Raw genomic sequence first — 19,440 nt, 5'->3', positions numbered from 1 at the left:
GGAGAGAGATGGGAGAGGGGAGAGGCCTGGGCCTGGCTGGAGGCGCATCAAAGCCCTCTTTTGTGTGCGGCTGCTCTGGAGTTCCTGCTCAGCCATGTGGAAGCCCGGTCGTGGGGCTGGGATCTGGGCCAGTCCCATTCCCTCTTTTCCCTGCCCTCTTTCTCCTCAAGATCCCAGGGTGGGGTTGCTGAGAGAGCACCCCTCCTCCCCCCGCCCCAGGGTAACAAGAGGTGAAGGGAAATTGTACATGTGATTACATCTACAGTGGAAGCTCCAGCAAATCCAGGCCTATTGCCCACCCCTCTCCCAGTCAGCAGGACCTGGCATGGTAGTTTTCACCTCTGCAGTGAGTGGGATCAGTTGGGAAATGTGGCTGGTTAAGGCCAAGCAGGGAGAGGATAAGACAGGCCGAGCCTCCTTCTGGGCAGTGTGGTGCAGCGAATGGCATGCCTCGGAACCAGACTGCCCACTTATAAAGCCTCGCTGGAGCATCTTCTGGCCATAAGACGTGACTTCAAAACTCAGTGGCTCAGTCTCCTCCTCTAAGAAGTGGAGAAAACTAGAGGACCAGGCTCATGACTTTAGTGTGGATGAAATGGCAGTAAAGTGCTTATTTCAGGGGTTTAGCTGCCTGACACTTAATAAGTCCTCTGGAAAGGTCAATTACTCCGAATACAGAATCAATAGGCACCTAACTGGAGGGAACGTATTATTCAACGCTTTATACAGGAAGAAACCCCTCTGCAGCCTCTCAACGGGTACCTGCCCAGCCTCTGTTTCGCTATTCCACTGGATGAGGAGGAGGTGATTCCTGTAGAACATTTTTCCATCTAGGATTCCAAGGGCAGGAAGCTCCCTGTTTCCATTACTGAGGACTCTCCTTGTTTAAAAACTCAGTGTTGGTTTGAGCCCCAAGCAGCTTCCTGTAATAACCACCCTTGGTCCTAATTTTGCCTCCTAGAGGTGCCCAGGACAAGGTCAAACTCCCCTGCACAGGTCACTCTCCAGAATTCAACCCCAGAAGTGCTTTTTTATTTTCCCTGGACATAGTTCTTGCTTTTCCACCCATTCCTACTTTGACAGGTTTGGGATTTCTTCACACCTCCCCATTTCCTGCTGAGCCCTTCCTCCAAAGCAGGCTACAATGCCTGGTGCTTAGATCTTGGGGTACACTTCAGTCACCTTGAGCTCTTTGTTTCCAACAGCTCTTTCCCTGGGCTCCTACTCTGGCTGCTCTCTGGGTCTTGGGCTGTTTCTGTCCCAAGTCCTCTGTGGAGCTGGGGATCCTTCATTTATGTCATTCTTCTTCCTGGTGGTCTACTCCTGTGCTGTCTTATACAGTAGCCACTAGCCACATGTAGCTTTTCATCATTTGCAATGGGGTAATGCTAGAGATTGGGTCTCACTATAAAAAAATTTTTTTTAATGGGGTAATACGACCCAAGAACTAAATTTTTGGTGGGGGCTGGCAGGGGACAGAGTCTCACTACGTTGCCCAGGCTGGAGTGCAGTGGTGTGATCTCAGCTTATTGCAACCTCTGCCTCCCAGGTACAAGTGATTCTTGTGCCTCAGCCTCCCAAGGAGCTGGGATTACAGGCGCGCACCACCACGTCCAGCTAATTTTTGTATTTTTAGTAGAGATGGGGTTTCACATGTTGGCCAGGCTGGTCTCAAACTCCTGAGTTCAAGTGATTACACCGACTTGGCCTCCCAAAGTGCTGGGATTACAGGCGTGAGTCATTGTGCCCAGTCTCACATTTTTAAATTTATTTGATTTTAATTAACTTAAATGTAAATTTAAAAACTAATACTGGATTCAGTTTTTTGAAAACTTGTAAGTAGGTTTAGAACAACTTAGATGTGTGATCCTATTTTTTTCAACTGTAAATTTTGTGATGAAGTATTTCTCATAAGAATTTAGATTACCAAGTGAGATGTGCTATAAAGTACCTAAAGACTTAGTACAAACAAAATAATGTAAAATATCTCATTAACACTTCTTATAAGGCTTAATGTTCTGAAATTATCATGATCATGTTTGTGATATATTGGGTTAAAAATATATTAGAGTTTGTAATCCCAGCACTTTGGGAGGCCAAGGCGGGAGGATCCCTTGAGGTCAGGAGTTTGAGACCAGCCTGGCCAACATGGTGAAACCTAGTCCTTGCAAAAAAAGCAAAAATTAGCTGGGCATGGTGGCAGACACCTGTAATCCCATCTATTCGGGAGGCTGAGGTAGGAGGATCACTTGAACCTCGGAGGTAAAGGTTGCAGTGAGCTGAGATCACACAACTACACTCCAGCCTGGGTGATGGAGTGAGACTCCCTCTGAAAAAAAAAAAAAAAAAAGATACCTATACACACACAGGAGCTAATTTTGTCTGTTTCTTTTTTTTGAGACTGGGTTTTGTTCTCTCACCCTGGCTAGAGTGCAGTGGCATGATTATGGCTCACTGCAACCTCGATCTCCCTAGCTCAAGCCATCTTCCTACCTCAACCTCCTAAGTAGCTGAAACCACAGGAGTGCACCACTACATTTGACTAAATTTTTTTTTTTTTTTTTTTTTTTTGGGGGGACAGAATCTCACTCTGTCACCCAGGCAGGAGTGCAGTGGCGCAATCTCAGCTCACTGCAACCTCTGCCTCCCGGGTTCAAGCAATCCTTCTGTCTCAGCCTCCTGAGTAGCTGGGATTATAGGTGCCCACCACCACACCCAGCTATTTTTTTTTTGTATTTTTAGTAGAGATAGGGTTTCACCATGTTGGCTGGGCTGGTTTCGAACTCCTGACCTCAGGTGATCCACCTGCCTCAGCCTCCCAAAGTGCTGGGATTACAGACAGGGGCCACCATGCCCGGCCATTTTGTTTGTTTGTTTGTTTTTCGTAAAGACAAGGTCTTACTCCGTTGCCCAGGCTGGTCTCAAACTTCTGGACTCAAGCGATCATCCCACCTTGGCCTCCCAAATTACTGGGATTACAGATGTGAGCCACCGCGCCTAGTCCTGTTTCTTTTTTTTAGGGGTAGGCTCTCTCTCTGTCGCCCAGCCTGGAGTACACTGGTATGATCATAGGTCACTGCAACCTCCAACTCCCAACTACTCAATTCAGGCAATTCTCCTGCCTCAGCCCCTTGAGTAGCTAGGACTATAAGCAAGTGCTAACCTGCCCAACTAATTGTTTTTTTTTTTTGTTTTGTTTTGTTTTTTTTTGAGATGGAGTCTTGCTCTGTCACCCAGGCTGGAGTGCAGTGATGTGATCTCAGCTCACTGCAGCCTCCACCTCCTGGGTTCAAGCAATTCTCCTGCCTCAGCCTCTCAAGTAGCTGGGACTACAGGTGGGCACCACCATGCCTGGCTAATTTTTGTATATATTTTTGGTAGAGACAGGGTTATACCATGTTGGCCAGGCTGGTCTCGAACTCCTGACCTCAAGTGAGCCGCCCGTCTCAGCCTCCCAAAGTGCTGGGATTACAGGCATGAGCCACCACGCCCGGCCTCAACTAATTTTTAAAATTTTTTTTTGTAGAAATGGGGTCTTACTATATTGCCCAACTCAAACTCTTGGTCTCAAGCTGTCCTCCTACCTTGGCTTCCCAAAGTGTTGGGATTACAGGCCTGAGCCAAGGCACCTGGCCCACCTGTTTGTTTTTACTTTTTTTGATGTGATATTAGAAAATTTAGAATAACATCTATTTCTCATGGAGTGTGCTGGTCTAAACCTTGCTACTGCTCAGTGTGGTCTAGAAACCAGCAGCACTGGCATTACCTGGGAGCCTGTGGGAAATGGAGAGTCTCATGCCCTTCCCCAGAGAGGCCAAGTCAGAGCCTGGATTGGATTAGGGCCCACCCTAATGACCTCATTTTAACTTAATTACTTAAAATTACTTATTTTTTAGCCAGAATGGTGGCACAGCTCTGTAGTCTCAGCTAATGGGGAGGGTGAGGAAGGAGGATTTCTTGACTCCAGGAATTCAAGGCTGTAGTAAGCTATGATTGTACCTGTGAACAGCCACTACACTCCAGCCTGGGCAACACAGTGAGACCCCGACCCCAAAAAAATTTAAATAAAAAATAATTTTAACAGAGTTCACCAGGTATAATAATTCCTATGCATATAAAAGTTTGAAAAGCACTGCCCTAGAGAATGTCTGCCCTTCTGCTGTTCCTGGCTGTGCCCAACACAGTGGCTTGCCTGACCTGTCACTTCCACCAGCTGGGAGGTTTGGTGGGGAGTCAGACTGATGACTGCTCTCACCCACCATCCTCTTCCTCTCTGGGACAGACAAGTGGAGGCTGGGATGTGAGTGAAGGCAGGGAGGGAGGGTGTCCTGTCCTGATTCTAGGTCTGGCCCTGCCCAGTACGAGCCACTGACCCTCTTAGGCCTCAGTTGTTTCACCTGTAAGATGCCACATGGGCCAAACTGCATCCGTCCACTCCCCACCCACCCAATCCATATGTGGAAGCCATAACCCCCAGGGCTTCCGAATGTGACTGTTATTTACAGATTGTGCTTTTAAAGAGGCAATTAAGTTAAAATGAGGTCATTAGTGTGAGCCCTAATTCAATATGGTTGGTATCCTTATAAGAAGAGGAAATTTGGACACAGACAGTTACAGTGGGAAGACCATGGGAAGACACAGGGAGAGAACGCCACCTACAAAGAAAGGAGATAGGTCGCAGAGGAAACTGATTCTGCCAACTCCTTGATCTCAGACTTCCGGCTTCTAGAACTGTGAGAAAATGAATTTCTGTTGTTTAAGCCACCAGGTCTATGGTACTTTGTGATGGCAGCCATAGCAAACGAATACAGATGGGATGATGGTTTTTTCCCCAGGTACTTCACAGAGTGCAAGTCTCCTTGGAGATTATGAGAATGAGAGCCCAGGCCGCCCCGTGGGAAGGAACCATGAGGGCTCAGAAGAGGCTCTGTCAATGCTGGGTGATAGACTCCGTCACAAAGAACATTCCTGTCCACCAGGTTTTGAGTTAATGGCCCAGCCCTGACAGGAGTGGGCTGCACAGAGCTTTTTGGGATACTAGCAGGCTATGAGGTCATTCTGGGGGAGCAGAGCTTTCTGCAGCATTATCTTCTGCTCACAGCCCTTCTAGTGCCTCTAATCTTCCCTCCTCACTTCCCAATCAGTTTAACTCATTGGCCCAGACACCTGTGCTGGCAACACTGGCAGACAACCGTGGGCTCCCTGGCCTGCTGCCCTCTGCCTGGCTGAAGGCAGGGATGGCTCACATTTGTGGTGCCCCCTTTCTGTACCATGGCCTGTGCCCTACCAGGCTTATCTCAGCCAATCCTTCCAGATGTGAGAGAGTATAATCCCCTTTTTCACAGACTAGGATACTGAGAGTCCAGGAGGTGAGGGGTCTTCCCAAAGCCACATAGCTGGTTAGAAATAGAGTCTTAGCCATTCTAAAGCCCTCTCAGCATTCAACACACAAGGTTATCCCTCCTCAAGAAGCAAGATCAACACAGGAGTGTCTGCCCAGGGACTTCACCCCTGCCCCCTGGCTCCTGGGGAAAGTGACATCACCTGACCCTCCCTGGGAGCAGTTTCAGTGGGCAAGAGTTTGGTCAATGCAATCCCTACTTTGGTCAGTAATAATTATCCTGGGATAGGGAGGACCTTATGGAATCCTAGGCCTTAACCTTTCCTTTGAGAAGTGGGAAAACCCAAGTCCAGGAACATTCTGCATTTTCCTTAAAATTAAACAGTGGTAATGAGAGCGAGCAAGCAGAGTCTCTGATCCCTGAGGCTGGCAGCCTCTTCATGTTCTAAAAAGTTCCCTCCCTCTAGGAGGCACCGCTCATTCCACAGAGGCCTGCCCGTGTCAGGGGAAGAGTGGGAGGTGCTGGGAATGAGCAAGGAGGAGCTGAACAATACAGTTTATCAGGATGCTTGTTCTGAGAGGATTTCAGAATTAAGGTGATTCCACGATCTGAGGAAAAATAAGCTTGCAAACACACACAAGTAATAAGAAAGTGAAGATGGATCCATGGCTAATGTGAGGGATGGATAGATGGATAGATGTGATGAAGCAAGTAGAATAAAATATTTATGATAGAATCTAAGTACTGGGTTTCTGGGATGTTAAATGTAAAAATCAAGAAGGCTTCTTCTTCTTCTTCTTCTTTTTGAGACAGAGTCTCGCTCTTTCATCCAGCCTGGAGTGCAGTGGTGCGATCTTGGCTCACTGCAACCTCTGCCTCCCGGGTTCAAGCGATTCTCCTGCCTCAGCCTCCCAAGTAGCTGGGATCACAGACACCCACCACCATGCCCGGCTAATTTTTGTATTTTTAGTAGAGATGGGGTTTTACCATGTTGGCCAGGCTGCTCTTGAACTCCTGACCTCAGGTGATCCACCCACCTTGACCTCCCAAAGTGCTGGGATTACAGGTGTGAGCCACCATGCCCAGCCTCAAGAAGCCTTCTTCCTCTTATTTCACCATTCTTTCCCTTCCTCTCTTACCTTCCCTTTCCCATATTCTTTCAACCAACATATATTGAGTAGCTATTATATATTAGGCACTGTGCATCCAGAGATAAACAAAATACTGTCTCTGCCTTAAGTAGCTCACAGCTTAGAAGGGGAGAGGCCTGCACAAAATAATTATAAAATAGGGCAAGTTCTACGACAAGACAAAGGTTCTGAAATGATCTATGTGGTAGTGCCAAAAAAATGCTCCACGAAAATGGGGCGTTGTTCTTTGGTTAATTAAGTTTGAGAAATGTTACAAATTATATTGGAAGTTATTAATGAAAGTAAGCAATGCAAAGGCTCTGAGAAGTCCTGCAGTAAAGAAATCTAGAAAACCAGTTTAGGCTGGGTACAATGGCTCACACCTTTAATCCAGCACTTTGTGGGGCTGAGATGGGAGGATTGACAGCCTAAGAGTTTCAGACCAGCCTGGTCAACATAGTCCATGTCTCTAAAAAAATAAAATAAATAACTCGGTGTCATGGCTTGCATCTGTGGTCCCAGCTACTTAGGAGGCCGAGGCAGAAGGATTGCTTGAGCCCAGGAGGTCAAGGCTGAGGTGAACTATCATCTTGCCACTGCACTATAGCCTGGCTGAAAAAGTGAGACCCTCTCTCAAGAACGCAAACAAAAAACCAGTTTAACTCAGCATGTCCCAAATGTATGAGTCAGTGTGACCCTTTCATGAACAACCTTGGAACAATTGTTTCTCTGAATATGCTTGGGAATCACTGTGATAGCTGTGGTCTGTGGAAAGAATCTAGGAAGAGCTTGGAGGGAGAAGACAGCTCTGCTGGGGGGAATTAAGAAGGACTTCCTAAAGAAAGTGATTTTCAAACTAAGAAAAGACCAAGAGATTCACCAGGGAGACGATGTGGGGAAATGGAGTAGGTATCCCTGAAAAGGACTACCAGACAGTAAACAGCACATTTAAAAAATACGGAAAAGTAGGAGTTTGGCTTGTTTGGAGAATTGCAACTATGTAGTATGGTTGGAGCCTAGGGTTTGGGTAGGAGATGAGTGAAAAGATGAAGGCGGTGGCCAGGTCCTTTGGGCCCTAAGATGCTATATTCCACAATTCAAAGAATTCTGTTTCAATGTAAATATAAAATAATATTTGTTGAGCACCTACTATGTACCAGGCCCTGTGCCAGGTACTGGGGAGCTGTTGCTTTATAAGACAGGGAGTCTTATAATGGAGTGCCAAGTGCTATAGGGGGTCAAGATGGGATTAAACATGTCCGCAGGATTTAAAAAAAAGAAGGCAGCCGGGCGCGGTGGCTCATGCCTGGAATCCCAGCACTTTGGGAGGCCAAGGCTGGCGGATCACCTGAGGTCAGGAGTGTGAGACCAGCCTGGTCAACATGGTGAAACCCCATCTCTACTAAAAATACAAAAATTAGCAGGGCTTGAGATGGGAGGATTGATAGCCTAAGAGTTTCAGACCAGCCTGGTCAACATAGTGAGACCCTGTCTCTAAAAAAATAAAATAAATAACTTGATATCGTGGCTTGCACCTGTGGTCCCAGCTACTTAGGAGGCTGAGGCAGAAGGATTGCTTGAGCCCAGGAGGTCACAGAAGGGAGGGCCAAGTGTTACCGCCACGGGTGCCTGTAATCCCAGCTACTCGAGAGGCTGAGGCAGGAGAATTGCTTGAACCTGGGAGGCGGAGTTTGCAGTGAGCCGAGACCGCACCACTGCACTCCGGCCTGGGTGACAGAGCGAGACTACATCTAAAACAAACAAACAAACAAAAAACCAAGAAGGCTGCCATGATCTTGGCCACAGCTGTTTTGGTGAATTACCAGAGGAAAGAAAACAGCAGAAGAATGAATAGGAGATACAGAAACACAGAGAAAGACAACAGATGACTACTTCGAGAAATCTGGCTGAAAGCAGGTGAGAAAGAGGGCAGTAATTGTAAGGCAAGGGGAGCTCAAGGGGAGCTTTGTTTAGATGGATGGGGGAGACTTTTCCATCTCCTCCTTTATTCTCCACAGATGATCTCACTACTTCAGGGGGAAAAAAATAGGTGCCCTCAGATGGGAACTTGGTTTTAACTCCTCACCACCAAAAGAGATGTGTTTATGAAAGGGCAGCTGTAGACAGTTAGAGGTTAAAGACCAAGGTCTGAGAGGGGTAAGTGGTAGTAAGGTCCTCGCTGAGAAGGTGGAAGCCTTCAGCACCTGTCTCTGTCCCTCTAGCAGAGGGACCAGAATCGGCCGGGAAGGTGGAACACCCTCCACTGCTACAGGGAGCTGGAGGAAAGAACTGGTGCTGAGGACACTGAGTTTAAAGACTTGATGGTGGGGAGTTAATACAAATATCCATCCGACGGCACTTATTTTTTTCTCTCTTTCTTGGGGGTGTGGGGGCAGGTCAAGTACAACTTCATGAAGAAAGGAAGGATAAACTTACTGGGGAAGATTATCTGACAGTGCTGAAGGCCCACTTGAGACTGGGGCACCCACTTACACGTTACTTCTCTAGCACAATCCAGCAGCTGAAGTATAGCTCCAACAAGAGAATACAGATGGCTTCATACAGGGTTAGGGTTTGCTGAGTGAATGGGATGGAAGGAAAGGCAAAAGGGGGCAAATGGTGGGAACAGTCGCTTATGCCTGTAATCCCAGCAATATTGGAGGTTGAGGCAGTAGGATTGCTTGAGTCCAGGCATTTGAGACCAGCCTGGGTAGCATAGCAAGACCCCTTCCTTACAAAAAAAATAAAATTAGCTGGGTGTGGTGGTGCGTGCCTATAGTCCCAGCTACTCAGGGGGCTGAAGTGGAAGGATTGTTTAAGCCTGGGAGGCTGAGGCTGCAGTGAGTCATGATTACCCCACTGCACTCAGTCTGGGCAACAGTGAGACCATCTCAAAACAAATAAATGAATAGGCTGGGCATGGTGGCCCATGCCTGTAATCCCAGCACTTTGGGGGGGTCGAGGCAGGTGGATCATAAGGTCAGGAGTTTAGGACCAGTCTGGCCAACATGGTGAAACCCCATCTCTACTAAAAATACAAAAATTTGCCAAGCATGGTCGTGTAATCCCAGCTACTTGAGATGCTGAAGCAGGTGAATTGCTTCAACCAGGGAGGCGGAGATTGCAGTGAGCAGAGATTGTGCCACTGCACTCCAGCCTGGGTGACAGAGTGAGACTCCATCTCAAAACAAAATAAAAAACAAACAAACAAAAACAGCTGGGCGCAGTGGCTCATGCCTGTATTCCCAGCACTTTGGGAGGCTGAGGTGGGCAAATCATGAGGTCAGGAGATTGAGACCATCCTGGCTAACACAGTGAAACCCCGTCTCTACTAAAAATACAAAAAATAGCCGGGCGTGGTGGCACGCGCCTGTAGTTCTAGCTACTCAGGAGGCTGAGGCAGGAGAATCGCTTGAACCTGGGAGGCGGAGGTTGCAGTGAGCCGAGATCATGCCACTGCACTCCAGCCTCGGTGACAGAGCGAGACTGTTTAAAAAACAAAAACAAACAAACAAAAAACCCATATTAAATACATGAATAAATACATAAATAAATAAATATTGCATACATGGTTTATTTAACCTTGCAATTGAAGATGAGGAGTCAGAGCAGTGAAGATTAGAGACTAGGTAGGTGGGAATAATTGAGCAGGCTAATTGGATGGTTGAGAGGTTGCTATCTGAGTAGTGATTTGGGAGGTGGCTTGGGGTATGACCAGGAGGGTGAGTGGCTGAGGTGATGTGGAAGAGAAAGTCATGGAGGTGGAGAGGGGAGTGGCCAAGAGGCCATAGGATGAGGATGATCTAGGATGACAGCAGAAGAGGGGCGAAGTAGAAGGAGAACAGGTATCTACCTCTCCACAGAAAAGGGCTGAGATAGCACTTCAAAGGCCCAGTTTGCTGATTATTTATAGACCAGAGAGGTCCACTAGATTTGCAACTGGGCCAGTATTTTTTTAACTTTTTATTTTGACATAACTTCAGCTTTACAGAAAAGCTGCAAGAATGGTACACAGAATTCCCACATGCCTTTCACCTAGATGTTAACACTTCACGTTTACTCTTTCATTCTCCATGTCCAAGCATATTTTTTTCTTTTTTTCTTATTTTTTTTTTTGAGACGGAGTCTTGCTGTGTCACCCAGGCTGGAGTGCAATGGCCAGATCTCGGCTCACTGCAAGCTCCGCCTCCCGGGTTCACGCCATTCTCCTGCCTCAGCCTCCCGAGTAGCTGCGACTACAGGCACCCGCCACCTTGCCCGGCTAGTTTTTTTTTTTGTATTTTTTAGTAGAGACGGGGTTTCACCGTGTTAGCCAGGATGGTCTCGATCTCCTGACCTCGTGATCTGCCCGTCTCGGCCTCCCAAAGTGCTGGGATTACAGGCTTGAGCCACCGCGCCCGGCCAACATATTTTTTTCTAAACTATTTTAGCGTTAAGTTGCAGACATGATGCCCTTCTACTCCTAAATACTTCAGTGTGGACTTCCTAAAAACAGGGACATTCTCTTTGCTTTGGTCTGAATGCTTGTGTTCCCCTAAATTCATACACTGAAATCCCAAGCCCCAAAGAGATAGTATTAGGAGGCGGTGGTTTGGGATTAGTGTCTTTATAATAGAGCACCTGAAAGCTGCCTCGCGCCTTCCACCTTGCAAGGACACAGCAAAAAGTTGCCGTCTATGAGAAAACAGCCTTCACCAGATACCAACACTGCTGGTGTCTTGATTTTGAACTTCCCAGCTTCCAGAACTGTGAGAAATAAATTTTTGTTGTTTAGATGCCACCCAGTCCATAGTAGTTAGTTATTGCAACCTGAATGGACTAAGATTTTCTTAATTAATCACGGTACAATTATCAAAATCAGGAATTGAACATAGACACCATTGGATAATCTATATGATTTAATCAAATATTGCCAATTGTAAGGGGCCAGTTTTTATGGATTACTTTCCACTCTGCTTCCTCCCTGCTGGCAAAGGTCCACAGACCCCTGTTGGAACTTTTTGCCGGGGTTCCCCAGGCAGAAGACTTGCAGCTTTTGCGCAGCATAAATCTACTGCAGCACTACTGGCTGTGGTGGGGGACAGACATTGTACGGGGTGAGGGAGTGGCCTGAGCCGGAAATGCCCCAGGTTGGAACGGGTCCCGGGACAGGCCCCTCATGGCATTTCCCAAAACTGGGTTCCAATCTTTATCAAACTTAGAGTGACATTGATTAGCCCAATGTTTTCCTTTTTTACACTTCGGGCATAGACCTGGTTCATATTGATTAATAGCTTGTTTAAATTCTTTGAGTAATTTAAAAGGAAAATGCTCAAATGTAGCTATAACATTTCCCTGTCGATCCAGGGGGTGTATCCTAACGTGGAACTGCCAAGCCTCTGTATCACCCTTCCGTCTAGCTTGCTGAATTCCTGCCTGAATAGAACTGAGAGCGGTTGCTCAAGGAGCTGCTTGAACAGTCACTGGGGCAACTATTTTTTGCCCAGTGTCCTCCAGAAAAGAAAGTTCTGGAGGGTCAGGCCACTCTTTTTCTTCAAAATAATGAGGGGTTACAGAAGGGTAGGGATAAACCTCTTCCTCCTTTGCCACTTTAGCTTTAGCTGGCAAACAAACCTGCTCCGTTACCTCTTGTTAGTTTGTTATACTTTCCGTCTTCCTCATCATTAGTGTGAAAAGGTTCCAAGGTGGAACAAACCAGAGCCCACACCTTTCCCATTGTTACCCTGATGCTTCTGAGCTCCCCTTCTTACTCACCACAGGGATTGCTTAAGAGTACTAAGTGTTGGCCGGTCGCGGTGGCTCAAGCCTGTAATCCCAGCACTTTGGGAGGCCGAGACGGGCGGATCACGAGGCCAGGAGATCGAGAGACGATCCCGGCTAACACGGTGAAACCCCGTCTCTACTAAAAAATACAAAAAAACTAGCCGGGCGAGGTGGCGGGCGCCTGTAGTCCCAGCTACTCGGGAGGCTGAGGCAGGAGAACGGCGTAAACCCGGGAGGCGGAGCTTGCAGTGAGCTGAGATCCGGCCACTGCACTCCAGCCTGGGTGACAGAGCAAGACTCCGTCTCAAAAAAAAAAAAAAAAAAAAAAAAGAAGAGTACTAAGTGTCCTCAGCTTAGTTCCATGTTCTCCAACTGTCGCTCTAGCGATCCTTCAACCCCAGTTCAAGCCCCACATATGGACACCACTTACCGAGACCAGCTGGGTCATGGAGACCCTAACCCAGCGGCACTAAAGAATTAAAGACACACACACAGAGAAATACAGAGTGCGGAGTGGGAAATCAGGGGGCTGACAGCCTTCAGAGCTGACAGCCCTGAACAGAGTTTGACCCATATATTTATTGACAGCAAGCCAGTGATAAGCACTGTTTCTATAGATTATAGATTAACTAGAAGTATTCCTTATGGGAAACAAAGGGATGCGCCGAAACAAAGGGATGGGCTCTGGCTAGTTATCTGCAGCGGGAACATGTCCTTATGGCACAGATCACTCATGCCATTGTTTGTGGTTTAGGAACGCCTTTAAGCGGTTTTCTACCCTGGGTGGGCCAGGTGTTCTTGCCTTCATTCGGGTAAACCCACAACCTTCAGCGTGGGCATCATGGCCATCACGAGCATGTCACAGTGCTGCAGAGATTTTATTTATGGCCAGTTTTGGGGCCAGTTTATGGCCAGATTTGGGGGCCTGTTCCCAATACGTCTCAAAACAAAACAATACAAAAGACAAAACAAAACAACCTTATGAAGCACTATCTTATGCCAGGCACTTTTCTACAAATTGGTGATATAAATAGTGAGCAGTTAAACCTCTGCCTCAAACTCTACCAAACTGGAATTTCTTCCCTGTGGAGTAAACCAGTTCTCCTTAACAACCTGTGAGCTATCCAGGTGGTATTGTGTTTGTTTCTTTTACCATCTTAATGGTTTTTAAGTGTATAGTTCAGTAGTGTCAAGTATATTCACACTGTTGTGCAAGAGATCTCCAGAACTTTTTCAGCTTGCAAAACTGAGACTCTGTACCCATTAAGTAATAACTAATTTCCCCTCCCCCAAGACCCCAGAATCACCATCCTTCTTTCTGTTTCTATGAATTTTTTTTAAGATGGAGTTTTGCTCTGTCACCCAGGCTGGAATGCAATGGCATGATCTCAGCTCACTGCAACCTCCGCCTCCTGGGTTCAAGCAATTCTCCTGCTTCAGCCTCCTGAGTAGCTGGGATTACAGGCACCTGCCACCACGCCTGGCTAATTTTTGTATTTTTAGTAGAGACAGGGTTTCACCATTTTGGCCAGGCTGGCCTCAAACTCTTGACCTCAGGTGATCCACCCTCCTTGGCCTCCCAAAGTGCTGGGATTACAGGTGTCAGCCACTGTGCCCGGCGTGTTACTATGAATTTGATGAGATATCTCATATAAATGGAATCACGTACATTAGTATTTGTCTTTTGGTGACTGGCTTATTTCACTTTAGCATAATGTTCTCAAGGTTCACCCATGTTGTAGCACGTGTCAGAATTTCCTTCCTTTTAAAGCTGGATAATATTCCATAGTATGTATGTCCCACAATTTTTTTTTTTTTTTTGAGATGGAGTCTCACTGTATCACTAGTCTGGAGTGCACTGGCGTCATCTCAGCTCACTGCAACCTCCGCCTCCCGGGTTCAAGCAATTCCCCTGCCTCAACCTCCTGAGTAACTTAGACTACAGGCGTGCGAGACCACACCCAGCTAATTTTTTGTATTTTTTTTTTTTTTAGTACAGACGGGGTTTCACCATGTTGGCTAGGATGGTCTCAATCTCCTGACCTCGTGATCTGCCCGCCTCAGTATCCCAAAGTATTGGGATTACAGGCTTGAGCCACTGCACCCGGTCATATGTCCCATTCATACAATGAGGGACATTTGTGTTGTTTCTACCTTTTGGTTATTGTAAATAGTACTATTATGAACATAGATATACAAATATCTCTTTGAGATCCTGCTTTCAATTCTTTTGGATATATACCCAGTAGTGGGATTGCTGGAAGGAAGTAACACTTTCATGTGCTTCTAAGTTTGGCTCTTTATATGTGTTACCTTGATCATTCTCTCAAGCAGTGCTGCCCTTGATCCCAAGCAACTGGAGCTCTTGGGCTGGGTGGGAGCCTTATTGGTCCTCCTCTGCCCAGAGTCTAAGGAACCTAGAGGATGTGCCCACATACCTTCCTTTAGATCATGCTCTAGGTATCTACTTAACCATCCTCAAATTTGCTTCCAGGGCCCAGAGAGGCCTTTTCCTAGGTCCACCCTCCCTAGAGTGGACCTGCTAGTATGTACAGCTCTAGACCCAAAGGGTAGCTACAGGGCAGCTTTGTGGGGGAGTCATGGTGTGGATCTTCAGGCTGGGTGTCCACATGCAGGCATAGGAAGCCTGAGACCTCACACTGCAGGACTGAGTTGGGAGTGGTAAGGGGATTCCATTTGTACTTTTTCTCTGGACTCCTATAAATATTAATAGCTATAATGTTGTTAGATAAACAAGTACTATTGACAAGGTCTGAAGAACATTTAGTTCCATTACTGTAAACCTGTTTTTAACTGGCTGTATTTTCTAGAATCAGTGTATCACTAGCTTCTCAGTGTATAGTGTCTAGTTGATGAAACAGACGGATAAGATTTGCTCCTTAATTAAGGAAGCCTGCACCAGGGTGAAAAACCATTGTTGTTCATCTGAATGAATCTGTTCTTCTCTTCTTTTGCATATATAACACCTATTAATGCAAATGGAAAACACAGATGATACATTCATGCAACAAGGGGAGACAAGAGCCCTGAAACATCAATGCCAGTGGGTAGACACACAAGCAATTCAGTAAGTACGCCTGGGATACGCCAGTGGAGGCTCCGAAAGGCTAATGAGCCTGTCCTAGCTAACCAGACCCACAGATTCACGTCTGAATCCCACAAGTAGCCTGGGAGATTGTGTGGGGAGATGAGGCAAAGTAATCTGTTTCCTTGGCAAGGTAAAGGATTCCTTTCAGGAATCATTTTCTACCTCAAGCTGCCGTGTTAATTAAACATCATAGCTCAGTATTGGGACAGAAATGTAGAAGGAAAAAAATGCCGAAGGGTCACAAGCAAGGAGCAGGTCTAGACAGCTGAGAGGCACCATTCTCCTCCAACAGCTATGTTTCTTCAATAACTGGCCATGTAGACCCGTTCTACCCCCGCACACTGGGAGTGGAGTCAGGCTCCATACTGAGTGCTCCCTGATCTTAGCATTCCTTCACTTGCCATCCCACAGGCACCTCAAATTTGGTGAGTTCAAATCTGAAGGGTTCATCGTCACCCCATCATCCTTTTCCGGTGCTCCCTGTGTTAGTCAACTGCAGGATTAACTCCCCACCCCCCAATCCCAGTCACTCAAACCTGAACATTCCTCAACAACTCCCACACCCCCTCAAATCCGGATATTTGGGCTTCCTAAATCTCTACCTCCTAATCTCTTTCACATGCAGTCCACTCCTTTCTGTCCCCATTGCCGCGGTTGGGCCACCACCACCTATCTCTGGGACAACTTAGTCTCCTAAGGGGTCCTGCCTTCGGTCCTCCCCACCTGGCTCATCTTTTGAACAGTTTCTGCGGTACTCACCTGCCGGAGATAGCATTCTACAATGCGAACATAGTCATATCCTTCCCCTTCAGCGGTTCCCCACTGCCCCCAATGTGAAAAGGAGTTAGGAACCCCTGCCTTCCCACTCCCACCCAGCACCTTCGCCTTCTGAACTGGCCAGGGGCTCTCTTGCTTGCTCGTTGCTCTCAGACCCTTTGCACAAGGTGATCCGTCAACCCAAAACAGAATCTCGGCCCACCCTCTGTCGGTCTTCGCTCTACTGTCAGTTGTTCATTTAACAAATATTCGCTGCTTTTACCAGGCTACGCGCTAAACGCTGGAGTTACGCAAGGGGAGCGCAAGACAAAACAAAACAAAGAACAAACAAAAACCACAACCCACAAAAGTCCATTAAGACCCCTAGTAACAGGGGGCTTACATCTGAGGGGTTACTGTCTCTTGGCACAAGGTGGAGTATGAAATCCGCCTCTGCCTTCCAGGCTTTTCCAATGCCAAGACCTGCAGGGCCACCAGTTGTGAGTCCCCTCCCGCACTGACTATTCCCGCAACAGGGCACGAGGGAAGCTGAACCTGTCGGGACACCGCGCCGGGCACGCTCAGGTCCCACAGCGCGTGCTCATCGGCAGTCCCGAGCGCTAGTTCGGACAGGCAGCGCCCCCCTCCGACTGTGAGCGGGGACATTCTAGAACTCCGCACGCTTCCCGGCACCCCTTGAGTCTTCATCTTACACCCCGCCCGCGGGTACTTGGACGGCGGAAGTGAGCCGCGAGGGCGGAACTTGTTGTTACGGGTAACGGAAGTGTGGCGGCGCTGGGTTGAGCGGGCTTTTTGGAAGTTTGTGGCGGAGGTGAGGCCGTGGTGACTGTAGAGCGGCTCGCGAGTTGCTCGGGCTCGGGCTGTGGGACTGGGACCCTAGGAGGGAGCAGTTCCGTGGGGGAAAGGAGGCTCGTGAAATGACTTGGCGTTCTGTGGCCTGGAAAGTAGACGCTCTCCGCTGTCTCGCGCTGCCTGCTTCAGCTTTCGCAGTTCCCTCCTAGGGGTGTGCCTCAGTGGGAGCCCCTCCGGTTAAATTCTTCTCCCTTGGTCGAGGTTCAGCTCTTCTGAGAAATTTCCCTTAACTTTGCTTTGCATTTGTTGTCCAGTCACGGTCTCCATCACCAGCTGCTTCGTGTTATAGTTTCTGTATTTGCGTTCACGGCTTGTTAACTGAAGAACCCGGAAGGGAAGGCCGCAGCGTTTCCCGCCGGCGGAGCTCTGCCATTCTCGGATCTTGACTTCAGATCTCTGATGCTCTCCGGCGTCTCTTGACAAGAAATTTACTTCGCGCTCAGGGAATTGACAGCCACCCGCCTGTGGTCTTACCTCTGGTTTTAGGATGATTTAAGCAAATGTGCCTAGATTGATATAAACGTATTCCCCTCCGAAGCCGCCTGTCCCTTCTGGCTGGACACCTTATTAGGTTGGTGTGCCCTATTTGCATCCGGTAGTTCAAAGCATGAGATCTTGGAGTCTGGAGCTGGACAGACTTGGGTTTCACTTCTCTCTATGCGACTTGCTAGCCTTCTAATCTTGGGGAAAATTCCCTAATCTCTGAATCCCAAAAATTGTTCATTTAAAATGGGGCTAATATTACACGTACTTAATAGGTGGTATTGTGAAGGTCATGTTAATGAACGTAAAGTGCTGGGCCCAGTGTCTTCCCTATTATAGGGGTTCAATAATTTGTTCAACAAATATTTGTTAGTTACCTAGTTTGAGCTAGGTACTGTGTTAAGTGCTGGAGATACAGTGATAAAAACAGCTACGGTCCCTGTCCTTACGGGACTTATAGTCTAGTGGGAGATAACATTTGTTAATCTGATAATCACACATGTAATATTAAAAATTGGTGACAGTATGTAAGAGAGTTTACTGGTGCCATGAGAGGATGTACTACGGAAACGTTTAACCTAGACTGAGATAGATAGATAGATTTTTTTTTTCTTTGAGATGGCGTCTCCCTCTGTCGCCAGGCTGGAGTGCAGTGGCGCTATCTTGGCTCACTGCAACCTCCACCTCCCGAGTTCAAGTGATTCTCCTGCCTCAGCCTCCCGAGTAGCTGGGACTACAGGTGTGCGTCACCACGCCCGGCTAATTTTTTTGTATTTTTAGTAGAGACAGGGTTTCACCATGTTGGCCAGGATGGTCTTGATCTCTTGACCTTGTGATCCGCCCTCTTTGGCCTCCCAAAATGCTGAGATTACAGGCGTGAGCTACTGCGCCCAGCCTAGATTGACTTTTTGTGGAGATGTGTATTCAGCTGAGATCTGAAGGATTTGTAGGAATTAGTAATAAAAGATTGCGGGGCAGTGGATGGAAAGAGGAATATTTATTTAAGTTCCAGCTGCAAGCATGTGGAAGGGCCTGTGGCGGAAAGAACTTGGAGATTTAAAGGACTGGAAGCAATTCTGTATGGCTGGAGCAGAGTGATGAAGGGGAGTTAGGCATGGGTCAGACTTTGCAGGACTTAATTTTATCCTTACTTAACGATTTGGGACTGATAAGAAAGCAATGGAAGCCACTGAAGAGCTTTAAGATGAGGATGGCATGGAGGGAAGATAAGTCAGATAATCAGATTTGTGTTTCAAAAACATCACTTTAGTGGCTGCACAGAGGGGACAAGTTAGGAAACGATTGCAGTAGTTCAGGTGAGAGATGATGGGGGTTTGGAGTAATGTGTCAGTAGTGGAGATAGAGAAAAATAGACAGATTTGGGAGATTTTTAGTAGGTAACATTGACAGGACTTGGAATGGATGTGGTGAAGGATGAAGGCAAAGTTGTTAAGAATGTTACCCAGGTTTCTGGTTTGAGCAGCTGAGTGGATGATGGTACCATTTATGGAGACGGGAAACACAGGAGGAAGAAGAGGAACAGATTTTCTTTCTACTAGGCTGTATTTCCCCCTTCTATTTTCATAGCTACTCACTGAATTCTATCTGCTTCATGTGCCTCCATTTCATCCCATCTTTTCTAGTCTCCAGTCACCACCCTAGTACAGGTCTTTATTATTTCCACTAAAATAACTTCCAAATGGTCTCTTAGCATTTGCTGTTTCTCCTTACCTTCTCCCCACTTTAATCTGCACAAAGATGCTAGTTTCTGTTTCCTCAAACACTTGCAATCTTGTGAGATTGTCTTTTGCTCAGAATTTTTTAATGGTTCTCAGTGATTTACGAAATAGAATCTAAATTCCTTAACCTGTTTACTCGCAGCCTATCATTCCAGCCTTCCTACTCATTATTTTCCTACTTGGAGTCTATCTCAGCCATTTTACTCATTTTCCCCAAATAAATTTCTCATTTCCCATATGAATGC

The 19,440-nt window shown here is 47.1% G+C and overlaps 1 protein-coding gene across 2 annotated transcripts in view; it reads left to right on the top strand.

Moving 5' to 3' along the window:
* The first annotated feature begins 16,855 nt into the window (after positions 1 to 16,855).
* The window catches only part of FANCI (FA complementation group I), an 82,121-nt gene continuing 79,536 nt past the window's right edge, over positions 16,856 to 19,440 (top strand). Inside the window, exon 1 of one of the 2 annotated variants that reach the window (XM_050797625.1) lies at positions 16,856 to 16,932. The gene's annotated coding sequence lies outside the window, so the exon portion shown is untranslated. Of the gene's footprint in view, positions 16,933 to 17,033; positions 17,545 to 19,440 lie in introns of those variants that run through there. The other variant, XM_050797626.1, reaches the window with a different exon arrangement.

Source organism: Macaca thibetana, chromosome 7 (assembly GCF_024542745.1).
Source record: "Macaca thibetana thibetana isolate TM-01 chromosome 7, ASM2454274v1, whole genome shotgun sequence".
NCBI lineage: Eukaryota > Metazoa > Chordata > Mammalia > Primates > Cercopithecidae > Macaca > Macaca thibetana.
The sequence above is the reverse complement of the archived record's forward strand: the minus strand, read 5'-3'. Positions and strand labels throughout refer to the sequence as shown.